General features: G+C 45.5%; 1 protein-coding gene across 5 annotated transcripts in view; it reads right to left on the reverse strand.

Moving 5' to 3' along the window:
• The window catches only part of MGAT5 (alpha-1,6-mannosylglycoprotein 6-beta-N-acetylglucosaminyltransferase), a 374,514-nt gene that overhangs the window by 319,372 nt on the left and 40,083 nt on the right, over positions 1-15,059 (reverse strand). The window lies entirely within an intron of this gene.

The raw sequence follows: 15,059 nt of genomic DNA on the forward strand, positions 1-15,059 counted from the left end.
ATCCAAATCCATCCATTATTAGTTCAGCAGGAGTAAGGCTACATTTGGCAAAGATGGAGCATCTCCACAAAACCTCTCTTTGTTCCAAGTCTCAGGAGGCATTAAACCAAAGCTTTTACCAATCCTAATGCTTTCCAGACTAGACTACATTAATTTAGACACACAGTCTCAAGTAGGTGTATACACACGATTTAAAAAATACATAGCTCTACGACAAAAAAACAAGGAGTCTGCAATACGAGATAAAGCCAGTTGAATTACAAGCCTGTTCATTTAAATATAACAGATTACTTGTACCTGCTTCACATTGAATAAAACCAGAAAAGCAGTAAAAAGCCATTTTAGAAATATATCTACTATGTGCTTCTGATATCACTAATATTTTCCCTCTATAAAACTCCTTTACAGAAAAACAAAAGGGGGAAAACATGTCCTTTAACAGATACATACAGTGTGTTTCTGATATTCATGGAATTTATCAGCAGAGAATTATAAAACTGAAAGAGAGCTCAATAGAGAGGGAGGGAAGGAGAGAGAGAGGAAAAGAATAAAGACCATGCTGAACAGACCCATCTTCAAACTAACTGCCCAGAAGTCTACTAAGACTAGCCAACTGGTCTACTTTTTACTTAAGACCCTCATGGAAGAACATGTACCATATTCTGCTGGAAAATGTCTGAAAGAGTTTTGTTTTTTTTAATACAAGATGATTCTCTCTTTATACGGTCTGCAGCACACAACTACCCTTCACAGCACTAACATTTTTGTCTGTGTCAACAGTCTCTGAACAATAGCAGAGGGCTGGTGCACTGGGGCAACTTACAAGAGCAGATTCAACCTGCTGTTATTCCAAATCCACCATCTCCATGAAACAGTCTGGCCTCAAATGCTTGCTAAGGAAGGGGAGAAGGCTGGAAGGAACTGAATCAATGCTGGTGACCACGGGGCCCCTTTTGTACCAGCTTCATTCTGAGATAGCTTTGAGGTGAAGGAATGGGTTATCATGATACAGAAAAAGCTACTAACTCCTGTAAGCAGCACCAAGATACATTTCAAGAAAACAATCCAGCATCTTGGTCAACATCAAAAACACATTCTCCTGTAGTAGTATCAGCTAACAAAATGAACACCCATGTGCCTCTGACCGAAATAATATCAACTTACTTTCAGTGCCTTAACTCTTTTCTGTATGTTTTCATAAACACCTAACTTGGTATATTACATGGCAATTTGCCTTTGAATATTGCGATCAAGTGCACAGGCCGTGGGGCCTTAATGAATCATACCAGTAGTGAGACTGGTATGATTCATAAGTCAAAATGTTCATGATGTGCCAAAAGGAAGAGAAAAGTTCATAACCCTTTACCTCCCCCAACGCTTTCAAATCTGGATTTTCTTTAATAATACTCATACTAATTAAGAACTCAATCTCGACTTCACTTTAAGAATCAGACAAGCTATTCCCTGAGTCATACAAAAACTACTGCATTATGCTTGGCTCTATACATTAGCAAAATTCGTGGTCACCAAGAAACCCAAAGGCCATTCACTTTTATCCTCAGCAAAGCTTTAATGTTTAACTAATCTTAAATATCATTTCCTGAAGAGCCACGTATATAAGATTAAAGTTTATAGCCATTTCTAGCTGCGTCTATAGATAAAGAAAATGTTGAAGGAAGTCCTTTCTCCTTCCTAATTTTCAAAACCAGCACCACTCCATAGCTTTCATCAAGATTTTACCCAAAGTATCTTTTCTAGGTATTAATAATAGGCTCCCTCAATCTCTTCTTGGGCTTATGCTTTGATTTTCCTCCCTTAATTATACCTAAACTTGTGAAAGCACTTGTAAATAGAGATCACGGGAATGCAATTCAATCTAGAAAGAATAAGGTGGCAATCACTGGAGATAGACAGAGTAGCTAGGAAAAATTGGAATCCCATTTTCAACCAACCTATACCCCTTTCATTTTATATTTCGGATAAAATATATTATAAATGACCCACAAACAATAATCTACTTGATGAGCTCTGCCCTCTAGAGCGGCATTCTATCAGAAATCTGCATCTGCGTATCTTGCCTATCGCCCCTTCCCCATTCAAAGCATCTCTGAAAGTGAGCCATGATAAACCCAGCTTGTTCAAGGACCACCTACATCTGATGACACAGGATAATGGAGGCCAATTCCAGGCTGGTGGGTCTCACACCTCTTTGGCCCTAATGCCCTTCAGCACCATCATCTGTTGGGTTGATCCCTTTTCAATTTTACACTCAAGTGTTCCATCCTCTTATTCCCTATGGACAATGTCTCTCCAAATAGAGAATCTCAGAATCTTTATGTGACCGGGGATACAACTCAAAGCAGGCTTTCCCTCTCTTCTTTTCCACAGCCTAAGCAAAGGTGGGTCATTGTGAACACCAAAGCTGTCCCGACATTGATTCATATGAGCAAATAGTTCAAGGGAGTTTATGGCTCTGCTTAAAATATCTTCATGTCTAGAAAAAAGATTTCCAACGATAAGGCCACTGAGCGCTTACACATTAGAAACAAACCATGACCATTGTTATAAGCGTTTTTAAAATTTTTCCTTTAATTATTTTTATTTTTTTAATTGAAGTACAATTGATTTTACAATATCATGTTAGTTTCAGGTGTAGAGCATGATTCAATTTAATATATATTTCTATATATTATATATATATTTTTTTTCCTTCTTCAGATTCTCTTCCCTTAAAGGTTATTACAAAATATTGAGTATAGTTCCCTATCATTATAAGATTTAAGTCATTCAATCTTCCGTAAGGAACATCAGATAGTCACAGGAAAAAAAAGCGCATAATTACAAGAGTGGCTTTATATATGGCTTTCACCTTAGGTTGGGCAGAGCAGCTAAATTTACTGCACAGCAAAATTTTGCCGAGTTACAAAGATCTACAGTGGTCCTTGACATCAGAACTTCTACAATTTTGACCTGATACGTTTGGTTTCATCACATTTCAAACTTGCTAGCATCTTTCCATTTTGGTGAGGTCTTTCATCAAGGCTCCACTGAAAGCTTCCCAAAATAGACTCCAATCTAAATTTGCCTCACATGGCTCACACTGCCTGGACTCAAATGCAGAGGCCCAACCTCACAAAGCCAGTGCCTCTCCAAGCCTCTGTCTCCTTGTGTCTGAAGGAGAGGTAACCACAGCGCCTTAGTCAGAAAGGATGGGGGGGATTCACAAACTACTGCGCCCCAAAAGCACAGCTGCCACATCAGAGAGGCAGCGAACCCTCTACAAATGTTAGCAATTATTGTTACTGTGGTTGTTACTCCTATAAGAGGATAATAAACTAACAGGATAATAAAAGGGCAGTTCTAGAACCGGTCAGAAGCCTAGAACCACAGCCTGGTGGTGCCCGATGCATTACATTTTGATTTTGCTAACAGCTATTGTCAGGCAGGTGTGACAATTAACAATGATTTAGTGCCTTGGGTCCTGGAATACCGTTCTACAGATAGTCCCTAGGTAAAGTGCTCGATTTACAAATAAGAAAAAAAAAAATGCATTCCTTGCGACTTCCGAATTCATCACTAACTTGGATTACAGAGAGAATACTTGTAGCCAAACAAGTTTACCCAAGATTTTACCAAGACACCGGCCAGGAGACCACTTACCAAGGTTTGCAACTATTTTTAACATTCATTGACAAAGTCACAAAGAGCAGATCCCCTTTACAAAACTGGCACATAACCCCAAACAAAGCTCAGTATTTTCGTCAAAATTATTTTTAACAGCCACCAGGGAATTAATCTTAAAATTCTGGTTTTGGAACCATCCGAGTTACACCTGTTTCTCACCCCTAGCCTGATGGCTCTCAACGTACAGCCCTGGAAGCAGCAACATCAGCACCACCTGGGGAAGTTGGGAATGCAAAAATCTCAGACCCCACCACATACCTACCAATCAGAAACTCGGTTGGGGTCCGGCTATCTATCTGAACAAGCCCCCCAGGAGTCTGGGATGTAGTCTCAAGTCTGAGAACTGCTGCCAATAGGCTATTCACATGTGGCCTGGGACATCACTTTAGGCAGCTCTTTTCCTTAAAAACTATCTGGCATTTTTCTGTTCCTTAAAAACCTGCTATAGGATGATGTCAACTGCTCCTTTCTATTTTTAATTCCTCATGATGAGGCTGAGGTTGATTCATTCAGCACCTTATGTGATCACTTAAATAAGTAAGGCTCCTTCTCTCCCACCCCTAATGGAAGGTGACTGATGCCTGTTAGTTCTGATGTAATTATAGGAACAGTTCCGTAACAAAAGCCTGTCCTTTCTCAACCTCGGCAAAAGCTGTAACAGCGAGTTATAATTATAATGCTCCATTCTTTTCCACAATGTGTGCATAATAATGTATCCTTTGAAACTGATCATACTGCATGTCATAACAAGGAAACACAGAACCCGGGATCAAATTTAGTTTATTGCAAATAGAGATCAAAACTGCAAGTGTTTGGGCAAACCTTTTCAACTGACAGGAAACAAGTATGAATTAACCATCTGGCTTGGTCTCATTTATCTAAGTGAAACATGAAAAAAGAACGTTGATTTGATGCTTTCCATGGGTCTCAAGGCGACCTCACAATACTGAATGGGTCTTATCACCAGACACCACCCATCATCTAACTAATTATCAAAGTAGGGAGCATTAAGGGGCATTTCCTAAATAACAAATAACCCTTCTCTATACCTTTAATTTGTTGAGGCGTGTGTTAAATCCAAGTTAATTTCATGCCTGCTGTGAGGTATCCTGATGAATTGTGACTACCGACTGTAATATTAATTTCCCTTTCCTTTTTGATTAATTTCACACTTAGGCTGGGTAAGAAAGGCAAGATTAATGATGTCTGGAAGACAATGTTTGGTTCTTGTAAGATACTAAATCAACCTCAAGTGTTGAAGTAAACAGAGAACCCAGATAAGGAAATGATAATGGAATCATCTCCAGGAGGGGTCCAAGGTGCCATGCAAATAAATGCCCAGAACCCCAGAGAGTGTTTAAGCTGTAAACTCCAGTTAATACTCTTGTGGGAGGGGAGGAGAACGAAAGTTGGAGCTCTGAAGATTGCAAGACACACTGATAAACTTGTGCCCTTACCAGTGACTGCAGCCACGGATTTATTTATCACACTATAGTTCTGTTTGGCAAGGGTCCCTCTGTGTATTACTTAGCCTCTTCACAGCCTTCTTGCCTTCTCCCCACTCTCTCTGTGACAGTCTCAGGACTCCTAGCTCAACGTGTGAAGAGACAGATCTCCTTCATCAAAGGATATAAAGAAAAGGAGTATAAACTCAATCGCATCATGCACTTTAACAGTCAGGGACCTTTGTGTATATATGCTAATCCTATTTCCAATAATAACACCTACATCCATTGAGAACCCGCTATGTTCCAAGACACCAGGAACTCTGTATAAGTTATCCAACCTAACAAGAGCTCTTGGAGGTACTATCACACACATTTTACAGATCAAGAAACGGAGGCTTAGAAACCTAAATATCTTGCATAAGTGAACCCCATCTTCGCACAGATCTGTCAGGCTCCTAAGCCTGGAGTCTTCCATACCATACTGCCTCCCTGGGCGCATGAGTAAAGAGAACGTTTACGGCTGTGTGGAAATTATTCCAGAAGACCTGAAAGCTACGGGCCTTCCATTCTCCTCTAAGAAACTTCCCTGCCTACTCCAGCTCCAATGACCCAAGTCTTCTTTGAAGTCCAACATTTTTTCTTTTATACTGGAGTATAGTTGATTAACAATGATGTGTTAGTTACAGGTGTACAGCAAGTTATACAAGTATCCACTCTTTTTCAAGTTCTTTTCCCATTTAGATTACAGAATATTGAGCGGAGTTCCCTGTGCTATACAGTGGGTCCTTGTTGGTTCTCTATTTTAAATATAGCAGGGTGTACATGTCAATCCCAAACTCCCAGTCTATCCCCCTTCCCCCACCCACCCTTTTCCCCTGGTAACCATAAGTTCATTCTCTAAGTCTGTGAGTGCTTCTGTTTTGTAACTAAGTTCATCTGTATCATTTTTTTAGATTTTTGAAGTCCAACATTTAAATAAAATTCCACAATTCTATGCTATCTCTTAGACTTTCTAATGTCCACTGGAGTACCCTGTATCTTACATCTCCCCTCACAAACAAGCCTGCCCAAATAAGACCTAAGTCCTAAACACGGCCATCGGTCATCTCTGACCATTGTCCTGAGCATCATCAATATAGTAGTAGCCACTTGCTACATGTGGCTATTTAAGTTACAAGTAAATAAAATAAAAAACTCAGTTCCTCAGACACACTAGGCACATTTCAAGTACTCCACAGCTTCATGTGGCTAGTGGCTACCATGCTGGACAGCAGAGATACAGAACATCTCCATCGTGGCAGAAAGCTCTACTGGACAGCACAGGGGTAGAGATATTTCAGGACGGCATCTTTTCATCTAAAATCCTTCTGACACTGTACAGAAGGACACAGCCTCTTCACAGAATTAAGGGCTTCACTAGGCTGAGGCCATACCTACATGTCCTCAGATGTCATCTTTTAGGAATAACACTCCTTGAGAAGTTAGGTCATTGGATAAACTTATAAAGCAAGCAGACTGACCTCATACAACACAAAGTGTCAGAAACTGGAGGTGCTAAAAAAACAATCATCGTAATAAGGCCTTCCATTCGGGAATAACCACCCTATGGAACCACAGGTCGGGATTCACCAGGAACAATCACACAGACACATGCATGGCCACCCACACATCCCTAGGCTCTTCCTCACCAAAGCCCTCTCCGCTATTCCTCCTGGGCAAGACGAGGTCCCCACGTTTGGTCTCTTGTTTTTAATTATTAAGTAAATCATTGCAAGAAAATCACCTTTCAATCAGATTGGTATTTCCCACCAATCACTCTCAATTGCTTCATTAAAAGCTGGGGAATCAGCAATGAGACAGGCTTTTGGTGACAGTGACAGTCTGACAGTAGGCTAGAAAAGAGAGCCTCAGTCCCCTCAGTGACACCTGACCTGGAAGGAGTTACTTAAAAGACTTCCAGGGGGCTTCCCTGGTGGCGCAGTGGTTGAGAATCTGCCTGCCAATGCAGGGGACACGGGTTCGAGCCCTGGTCTGGGAAGATCCCACATGCCACAGAGCAACTAGCCCCATGAGCCACAATTACTGAGCCTGCACGTCTGGAGCCTGTGCTCCGCAACAAGAGAGGCCACGATAGTGAGAGGCCCTCGCACCGCGATGAGGAGTGGCCCCCATTTGCTGCAACTAGAGAAAGCCCTCGCACAGAAACGAAGAGCCAACACAGCCAAAAATAAATTAATTAATTAAATAATAAAAAAGGGGCAAAATTCCTTTTTTTTTTTTTAAAAAAAACTCTGGGTATAGCTCCACTTTGGGGGAGGATCCTAAAATACAGTGTTGGTTACTGTCGGATTAGAACAGCCCTGGGTGGGACACACAGAGTGATAAAGAGGCAAGGTCACTGATCTGACCTTCGACTGTTCCAACCTGCAAGTGCCCTACACGAGGCATTTCTTCTCTCTCTCTCTCCATTCTTCACTGCTTTCTCCTTCCTCCCTCCCCACTGCTGTCTATGCACCAGGCCCCTAAGATTGAACTCCACGCCCAAGATAAGCCAGACTTCATGGCTGCCAATATTGGTCTATAAAGTGGTAGACCGACAACTGAATGCCACCTGCAGTGCGAACTCCTTTAGGTAATTACAGTAACCCCTTGACAGTCCCAGACTCAAATCAGCATGCAGGTCAGACCTGGGTCTCTCTCACCACAGTAATGGATGGGAACTTTGTAAAGCTAAGACAAGAAATCAAGGAGGAGAGTTTTCTAATAAAAATGCACATCAATTCATCCTCGGTTGGGGGAAGGTGATGATAAACTAACATGTTCCTCTCTCAGAGCCTATGAAAGTCATCTCTGAACTCCCAACTCCATCACATGAGTAAGGCCGACTTCTGCCTCTCTTCCAGGCATTACTCACCTTTGCTTAAGGACCACTGCCAAAGGAATCACTACCTCCAAGGAGAGGTCCAGCATTAACCCTCTCGTGCCCAGTAGCTCACAACAGCTTTGTAACCTGGGGGACCTTTCTCTAGCCTCATCCCTCCACCTCCCAATCCATTCCTGACCACCTGCCAGGTGAGCCTTGGGAAGCAACCCGCAGGCCAGGCCTCTCCACATCAGTAAGGTGGGTCAGGTGCCAGCATCTCTAAGAGCCAACCCTGGCCTTGAGGCTCTCCTGAATCTACTTTTTCTCCCTCGTCTTCAAGGTCTTCCCTGCCCCCAATACATCCAACTTACCCTCCGTAACACCGACAACATCTGCTCTGGGAAATTTTCCCAGGCCTGAAATGTCCATCCCCTTTTGGGTGCGGTAACACTAATAACCAGTCATCTCCTCTAGAACAGGCAACATCCTACACTTCCCGGTATCTCTGAGGAGCGTTTCAGAGCCAGACTCTTACACAAAAATCAACGCTCTGCAAGTATTTGCTAATCCACTGAAAACAGTTGCTATCCATGCTGTTAAGTTCATTATTTCGACAGTGGATTCTCAGACCATGAAGACCCCTTCCACATCCAGTTTGCTCACTGTGAGCCCATGGAGGCTCCAGACCCTGTCTTGTGATTCCAGCTCCACCATTTAACAGAAAAGGCACTTAACACCTCTAAGCCTCAGTACTGTCTTTTGTGAAACCAAGGTCATAAGAGGACCAATCCACCACCCACGCTCCCTGACCCCAGGCAATGTGGCCTGGAGACAAAGGTACAGCAGCACTTAGCACAGGGCCTAGCACACAGCAGGCATTCAGTAACGGTTACCTTTACCCTGTCTCTTTCTCCCAGTTATTAGTAAGTCTCCTTAAGGGGACATGTAGCACAGTAGAAATAACACAGTCAGGGGAACAAAAGAAACCTGTGTTCAAGTCCCAACTCAGTTCAGATCCCAGCTGTGGAACCTTGTATTTCACCACTCAGCTTTAGTATCTTCACCTGTAAAATGGGGTTAGCAATCAACCTTAAAGAGCTAGTCTAAGAATTATACAAGGGAATACACCTGAAGTTCCCGGTACCTAGTCAGCAATTCACTCTGTGCCGTTTATTAAATATGATTTTAATTCAGTCAAAACACAACTGAAAAGGAAAAAAACACCCATGTATCCTCACATCACTGTCACCCCCTTCCAGTCACATTCTTTACGTCCATAAACCAGGCCCAGGCCATTTTGAAACAGAGCAGGACCCTGTGGGGTGCTCTTGGGCACAAAAGCCTTGCCGTGTGCCCCGTTTCTTGTTTGCAGGAAAAAGGCTTCAGCCTCCCAGACCTTTTCTGAGTTCCAAAGGGCAGTCAAACAGTTACTAATTAGGGAGTGAGGGAATACAGGAAACAAAGGAAAGGCAGTCAAACAATAGTGCAGGATGGGGCCTGGTTCTGGTTCCTCCGGGGGGATGTGCGTAATAATTTGATCCGAATCTCTGAGTTCTTCTACAGGAACCAGGGCCCCCCACCCAGGTGGAGGAGGTAACTTCAAGCTGAGCAAAAGCAGGTGGACCCCAGACCGGCTGGAACCAGATGGCTGATGACTGAGATCCCTGAACACCACCCCGTTCCCCCTGCAACAACCGATCAGAGGAAGCCCTCAGCCCAAACTGTGCCCATACAAACTCTTCCCCAAAAACCATCGGGGAGTTCGGGTCCTTGAGCGCCAGCTGTCCCGTTCTCCTTGCTGGGCCCTGCAGTCCACATTTCTCCCCTCCAGACAACCACAATTCGGTTTGTTTGGCCTCACGGCGCGCTGCGCACACAAACTCAGCTTCGACAAAAATTTCAGCTGCCAATCCGCACCCCCCGGGTCATCAGCCAGAGTCCTCACACAGTGAATGCCAGAAAATTCGACCTGGCGCTGCAAGGAGACCCATTGCCTTGAGGCGAATCACGTGCGTTCACATCTACTCAGATTGACGCTTAACACTAGCCAGGCCATTCCTGAAAGGAAAATACACTAGGACAATTAGCTACTTTTCCAAAACAAACCTATGGTTGCAATCATTCTAACCAAACAAGAGCCCCAAGCGCTAGGGGAGAGAAAAACCCACAAGTCTGAATATTCAAACAAGTGGTTGAAACCCTTGCAACCCCAGAAAGGAAGTACCCAGCCAGGATCACACTCTCATTGGAAAGAAAAAGAAACGCCACTCTTTCAGATCAATTTGCAAGTTTCCGGAAACTCAAGAGTGGGCGTTGGAGCATTACAGAGGCCTAGTGCGTCCCCTCTCCCTTCCCACGCGGCCCTGAGGGTCCTGACGTCTGCCTCCCCCTAGCTCCAGGCCGGGCGCCCAGGAGGCGCCAGGAGGCCCAAGCGCTGAATCCTTGGCTCCAATCCCCCCAGGGCAGGAGGGGAGAGGAAGGGCAAGAAGGCAGTATTCAAGGGTTACAGGAGTTACTGGGTAGGCAGGTTCCCAGCAGAAATATGTCTTCCCTGCGATGGTCTTAATCCCCAGAGCTGAAAGAGGACTTCCTTTCCTTCCCAGAGCACCCAGCTCAGCTCAGTCCAGCCCGGCCGACCCCTCGATGCCCTGGGCTCGCTCAGGCTCACAGGCTCTTACCCAAGTCCCGCTCAGTCAGCTAGCTGGTCCAAGGACAGCCATTCTCCCCGACACAGACGGGGGGAGGCTTGGCAGCATCCAAGGCAGCATCCAGGGCGAGGGAGCTGTGCTTCACAAGGGCCTGCGTGTCCCTAAAGAGCTGCAGACTCACCGACCGTGCCGAATCCTCCGAGCAGCTCTCCACCTCAACCTTCCTCAGCTCCACTATCTCCCTCCAGGTGTCCCCAGATTTCCCCTCGCCCAAATCTGCCCCGGGGGCAATCAGCTGGAAGTTCCTGGCTGGAAGTTCACCAGAAGGTATCAGATAACACAGCAGAGGCAGCCAGCATTACCCACGCTCCCCAGCCAGCCACGAGCTCCAGGACGCTCCAGGACGGGTGACTTTTACAACCACCCCGTTTGCACATGAAGGAACAGAGGCTCAGAGAGTTAAAGTAACAGGCACCAAGTCACACAGCTGACAGGCGGTGGTGCCATAATGCGGACCCAACTAACCACACAGCTCTCCCTTGTAACCTCTGGATGGGCCACGTACCTTCCAGCCACTCTCCACCATCTATTCTCTCACTGCCTCTTCATTGGAGGAAAGGATGACCTATTAATAAGCCCAACTCACCATCATCACGTGCTGGGGGAGGGGAGCTTCTCTCACTGCCTCTTCATTGGAGGAAAGGATGACCTCTTAATAAGCCCAACTCACCATCATCACGTGCTGCGTGCTGGGGGAGGGGAGCAGGGAGGACCAGCTGCGTCCACTCCCAGCTGTACCCACCTCCTCATCAGCATCTCTCTCAAGAGGCTTGGGCAAGCCAGACCGCACTTTGCAGACGGGAATATTGAGGCTTATGCTGCAGGCCAGGCTGCACTGTCACCCAAGTCAGGCCAACGAGTCCACTGACTTGTTTGGTGTACATCCAGCCTCATTCCTGGCAACACCAGCGTGCAGAGCTCAGGAATCTGCATTTCACTCCCCAGATGACTCTGATGCCACTTAGGAACCCCTGGACCACCCCCCTTCCCCAGAGTGGCAGTTTTGGGAAAGGGATTTTAGACTCCCCTCGGAGGCTGTTAAAAAGATGTGCCACCAGCCCCAACAAAGATAAAACCAAACATGGGCTTCCCTGGTGGCGCAGTGGTTAAGAATCCGCCTGCCAATGCAGGGGACACGGGTTCCAGCCCTGGTCCGGGAAGATCCCACATGCCACGGAGGAATTAAGCCCGTGCGCCACAACTACTGAGCCTGCGCTCTAGAGCCCGCGAGCCACAGCTACTGAAGCCCGCGCGCCTAGAGCCCGTACTCCGCAACAAGAGAAGCCACCGCAATGAGAAGCCCACGCACCACAACGAAGACCCAATGCGGCCAAAAATAAATAATAAAATAACTTTATTAAAAATTAAAAAAAACCAAAGAAATAAATCCAAACAATATGAAAACTGCTCAGGCATAAAGAGTAAGGTGGGGAGATGGAGACAGTGATGAACTTCCCAGCTGTATGGGGTGGGGTAAAGCACGCACTGCCTTCTCTACTGAGCAACCTCATCATGCTTCAAAGGATTTAACATTCCCAGAGATTCATTCAGCAAGCTAGTTGCAAAAGGAGGGGAGAGAGAGAAAGAGAAAAAGACAAACGCAGACAAGGGAGGGAAAGAGAGAAATCCTGGGGAAGCCTTTTACATAGCACTGTGACAGGAATAAAAAGACCCTTCACACACACACACGCTCACATACACACGCTCACATACATAAACTCACAGATGATGAGTAGGATTTAGCCCAGCACTCTCCAAAAGAAAAACAATGCAAGCCACATATATAATCTTAAATGTTCTAGTAACCACTTTAAAAAGAAACAGGTGAGGGAACTCCCTGGCGGTTCAGTGGTTAAGACTCTGCCCTTCCACTGCAGGGGGCGGGGGGTTGGATCCCCGGTCGGGGAGCTAAGATCCTGCATGCTGCGCAGCACAGCCCCCCCAAAAAAACAAAGAAACAGGTGAAATTAATTTCAATAACGTAGTTTAACCCAATATATCCAAAATATTATTGTAAAACATGTAATCGGCATTTCAATACCATTAACGAAGTCTTTTATGTTCTTTTCTTCACACTAAGTCTCCAAATGTCAGTGTATATTGACAGCATATCTCAATTCAGATTAGCTGCATTTCAAGTGCTCAAAAGCCACACGTGGCCACTAGCTGCCATGCTCGGCAGTCCAGATTTAGACAAAGATGGGCAGGTAAAGAGGAAGAGACGGGGTGGAAATAAGGCCTTGAACAAAGAACTAAGGGAGTATGACATCCAGGATCATCTATGACCCACAGAGAGTGTTCGTAAGGGATCAAATGTAATCAGCCTTCAGACTCAACAGTGAGTACGTCAGCACAATTTGCTAACCGACAGAGAGCTGGGGTCACCATTTTGGTGCCCAAAGTACCAAGCCCACAACTGAAGAATCAAAGTCCATTACCACTCAGTAACATGGCACCCAGCGGCACATCACACACGTGCTAGACCCCAAGTCACAGTCTGAACCCCCAGCAGCCACCCACGTGGAGCTCAGGCTTCCAAGGGAAATAGCTGAGAGCTGCCCTCTCTCTGCCCCGTGGGCATAAGCTCCACCCAAGGAAATCAAACAACAGGTTCCTCCCACCTACAGGCTGTAAAGGGGAAGGGGAACACAGGCAGGTGAAAAAAGAAGGAAGATACCTTAGCACTTGTGGTGGGCAAAATAATGGCCTCCAAAGATGTCCCTGTCCCAACTCCCAGAACCTGGGAATGTTGCTTTACGTGGCAAAAGGGCCTTTGCTGATCTGATTAAGTTAAGAATCTTCAGCTGGGAAGATTAGCCTGGATTATCCAAGTGGGCCCAAGGTAATCAGAAGGGTTCTTATAAACGAGCGGCAGGAATGTCAGTCAGAGAAACATGGAATCCCAGAAGCAGAAGTCACAGCAATGCGATCACTTGCTTTGAAGATGGAGGGGGGGAGCGGTGAGCCAAGGAACACATGGCCACCTCTAGAAACTGGGAAAGTCCAGGAAACACAGTCTCCCCTACAGCATCCAGAAATAATGCAATCCTGCTGACATCTTGATTTTAGCCCAGTGAGACGTCTGTTGGACTTCTGATCTCCAGAACTTTAACAAATCTGTGTTAAGCCACCAATTTTGTATCGCCTTGTTACAGAAGCAATAGGAAACTAACATACCGTTTGTAGAGTGGTCAGCTAGACACACACGACCCGAGTTACCATGACGCTGCAAAGTATCAAAAGTAGTAACTGTAGTTGTCTTAGTAGTAATGGTAACGTCCACCATGTACTGAGGGCTTATTAAATCTCAAGTACCCTAACTACTTCACCAACATTTTCAAAAATATACTTATTTTGGAATAACTTGCAATTTACTGAAAAGTGGCAAAGATAGTACAGAGTCCCTGTATCTGTTCACCCAGCTTCCTGAAACCTAACCTCTTACACAACCATAATACATTTGTCAAACCCAGGAAATTAACATCAGCACACCATTAACGAAACTACAGACTTTATTTGGAATCCACCAGTTGTCACAAATATTTTATCTTCCCAAGAGCCCTGCGAGGTGAGTACTATTCTAATCACCATATGATAAATGAGGAGGCTGAGGCTTATTAAGATCCAATCACTTGCTGGGGGGTCACAACAGTGAACACTAGAAAGGTTTTTCAACCTGATGCCTCTGTTTGGCTTTTCAACTTGACCCCTACACCATAAGCTCCCCTGGATATCATCATCCCTGTCTTATAGGACAGGAAAACCCAAGGAGAAGCAAGTTACCCAAAGGCATGCTACCGCAAGCAACAGCAAACCTGGGGGCGTCTGACTCCAGAGATCACGGTCCAGCAACAGTCTCCCTCCCTGTCCTGGAGGGATGAGGAGCCCCAAGGGGCCATGAAAAGGTCCTGAGATCCATGAAAATATCGTGGTGGCTGTGATGGGAAAGAGGAGATCAGGCCTCTGGACGATGCCTACCTGCCTAGGACCACTAGGTAAACCTCAGAGCTTTCTGTGGCTCTCAGTCAGCAAGGGGGCCCACTAAAGACGCCTTTACCAGGAGCTTTCCTATAGAGGAACGGGCAGCAGAAGCAGCTGCCATCAATGATTGTCCTGAATCCAGCTTCCATCAAACCACCGGGATCCCTGCTCTGGGGCCTTCACAACATGATTACAATGAGCTCCTTGAAAACATTCCTCTCCTGCAGGATCCTGTACCTTTCTAGCCCCTAGATTCTACCAATTCAGCAGCAAAAGAAGCAGGTAGAAGAGATTCTCCCACCGTCAAGTCGTTAACGACCTCACCCATAAGTACACACAGCAAGTGGGACAGGAACCAGGACAGACTCACCTGGA

The sequence above is a fragment of the Mesoplodon bidens genome, assembly GCF_964165515.1.
Source record: "Mesoplodon bidens genome assembly, chromosome: 8".
NCBI lineage: Eukaryota > Metazoa > Chordata > Mammalia > Artiodactyla > Ziphiidae > Mesoplodon > Mesoplodon bidens.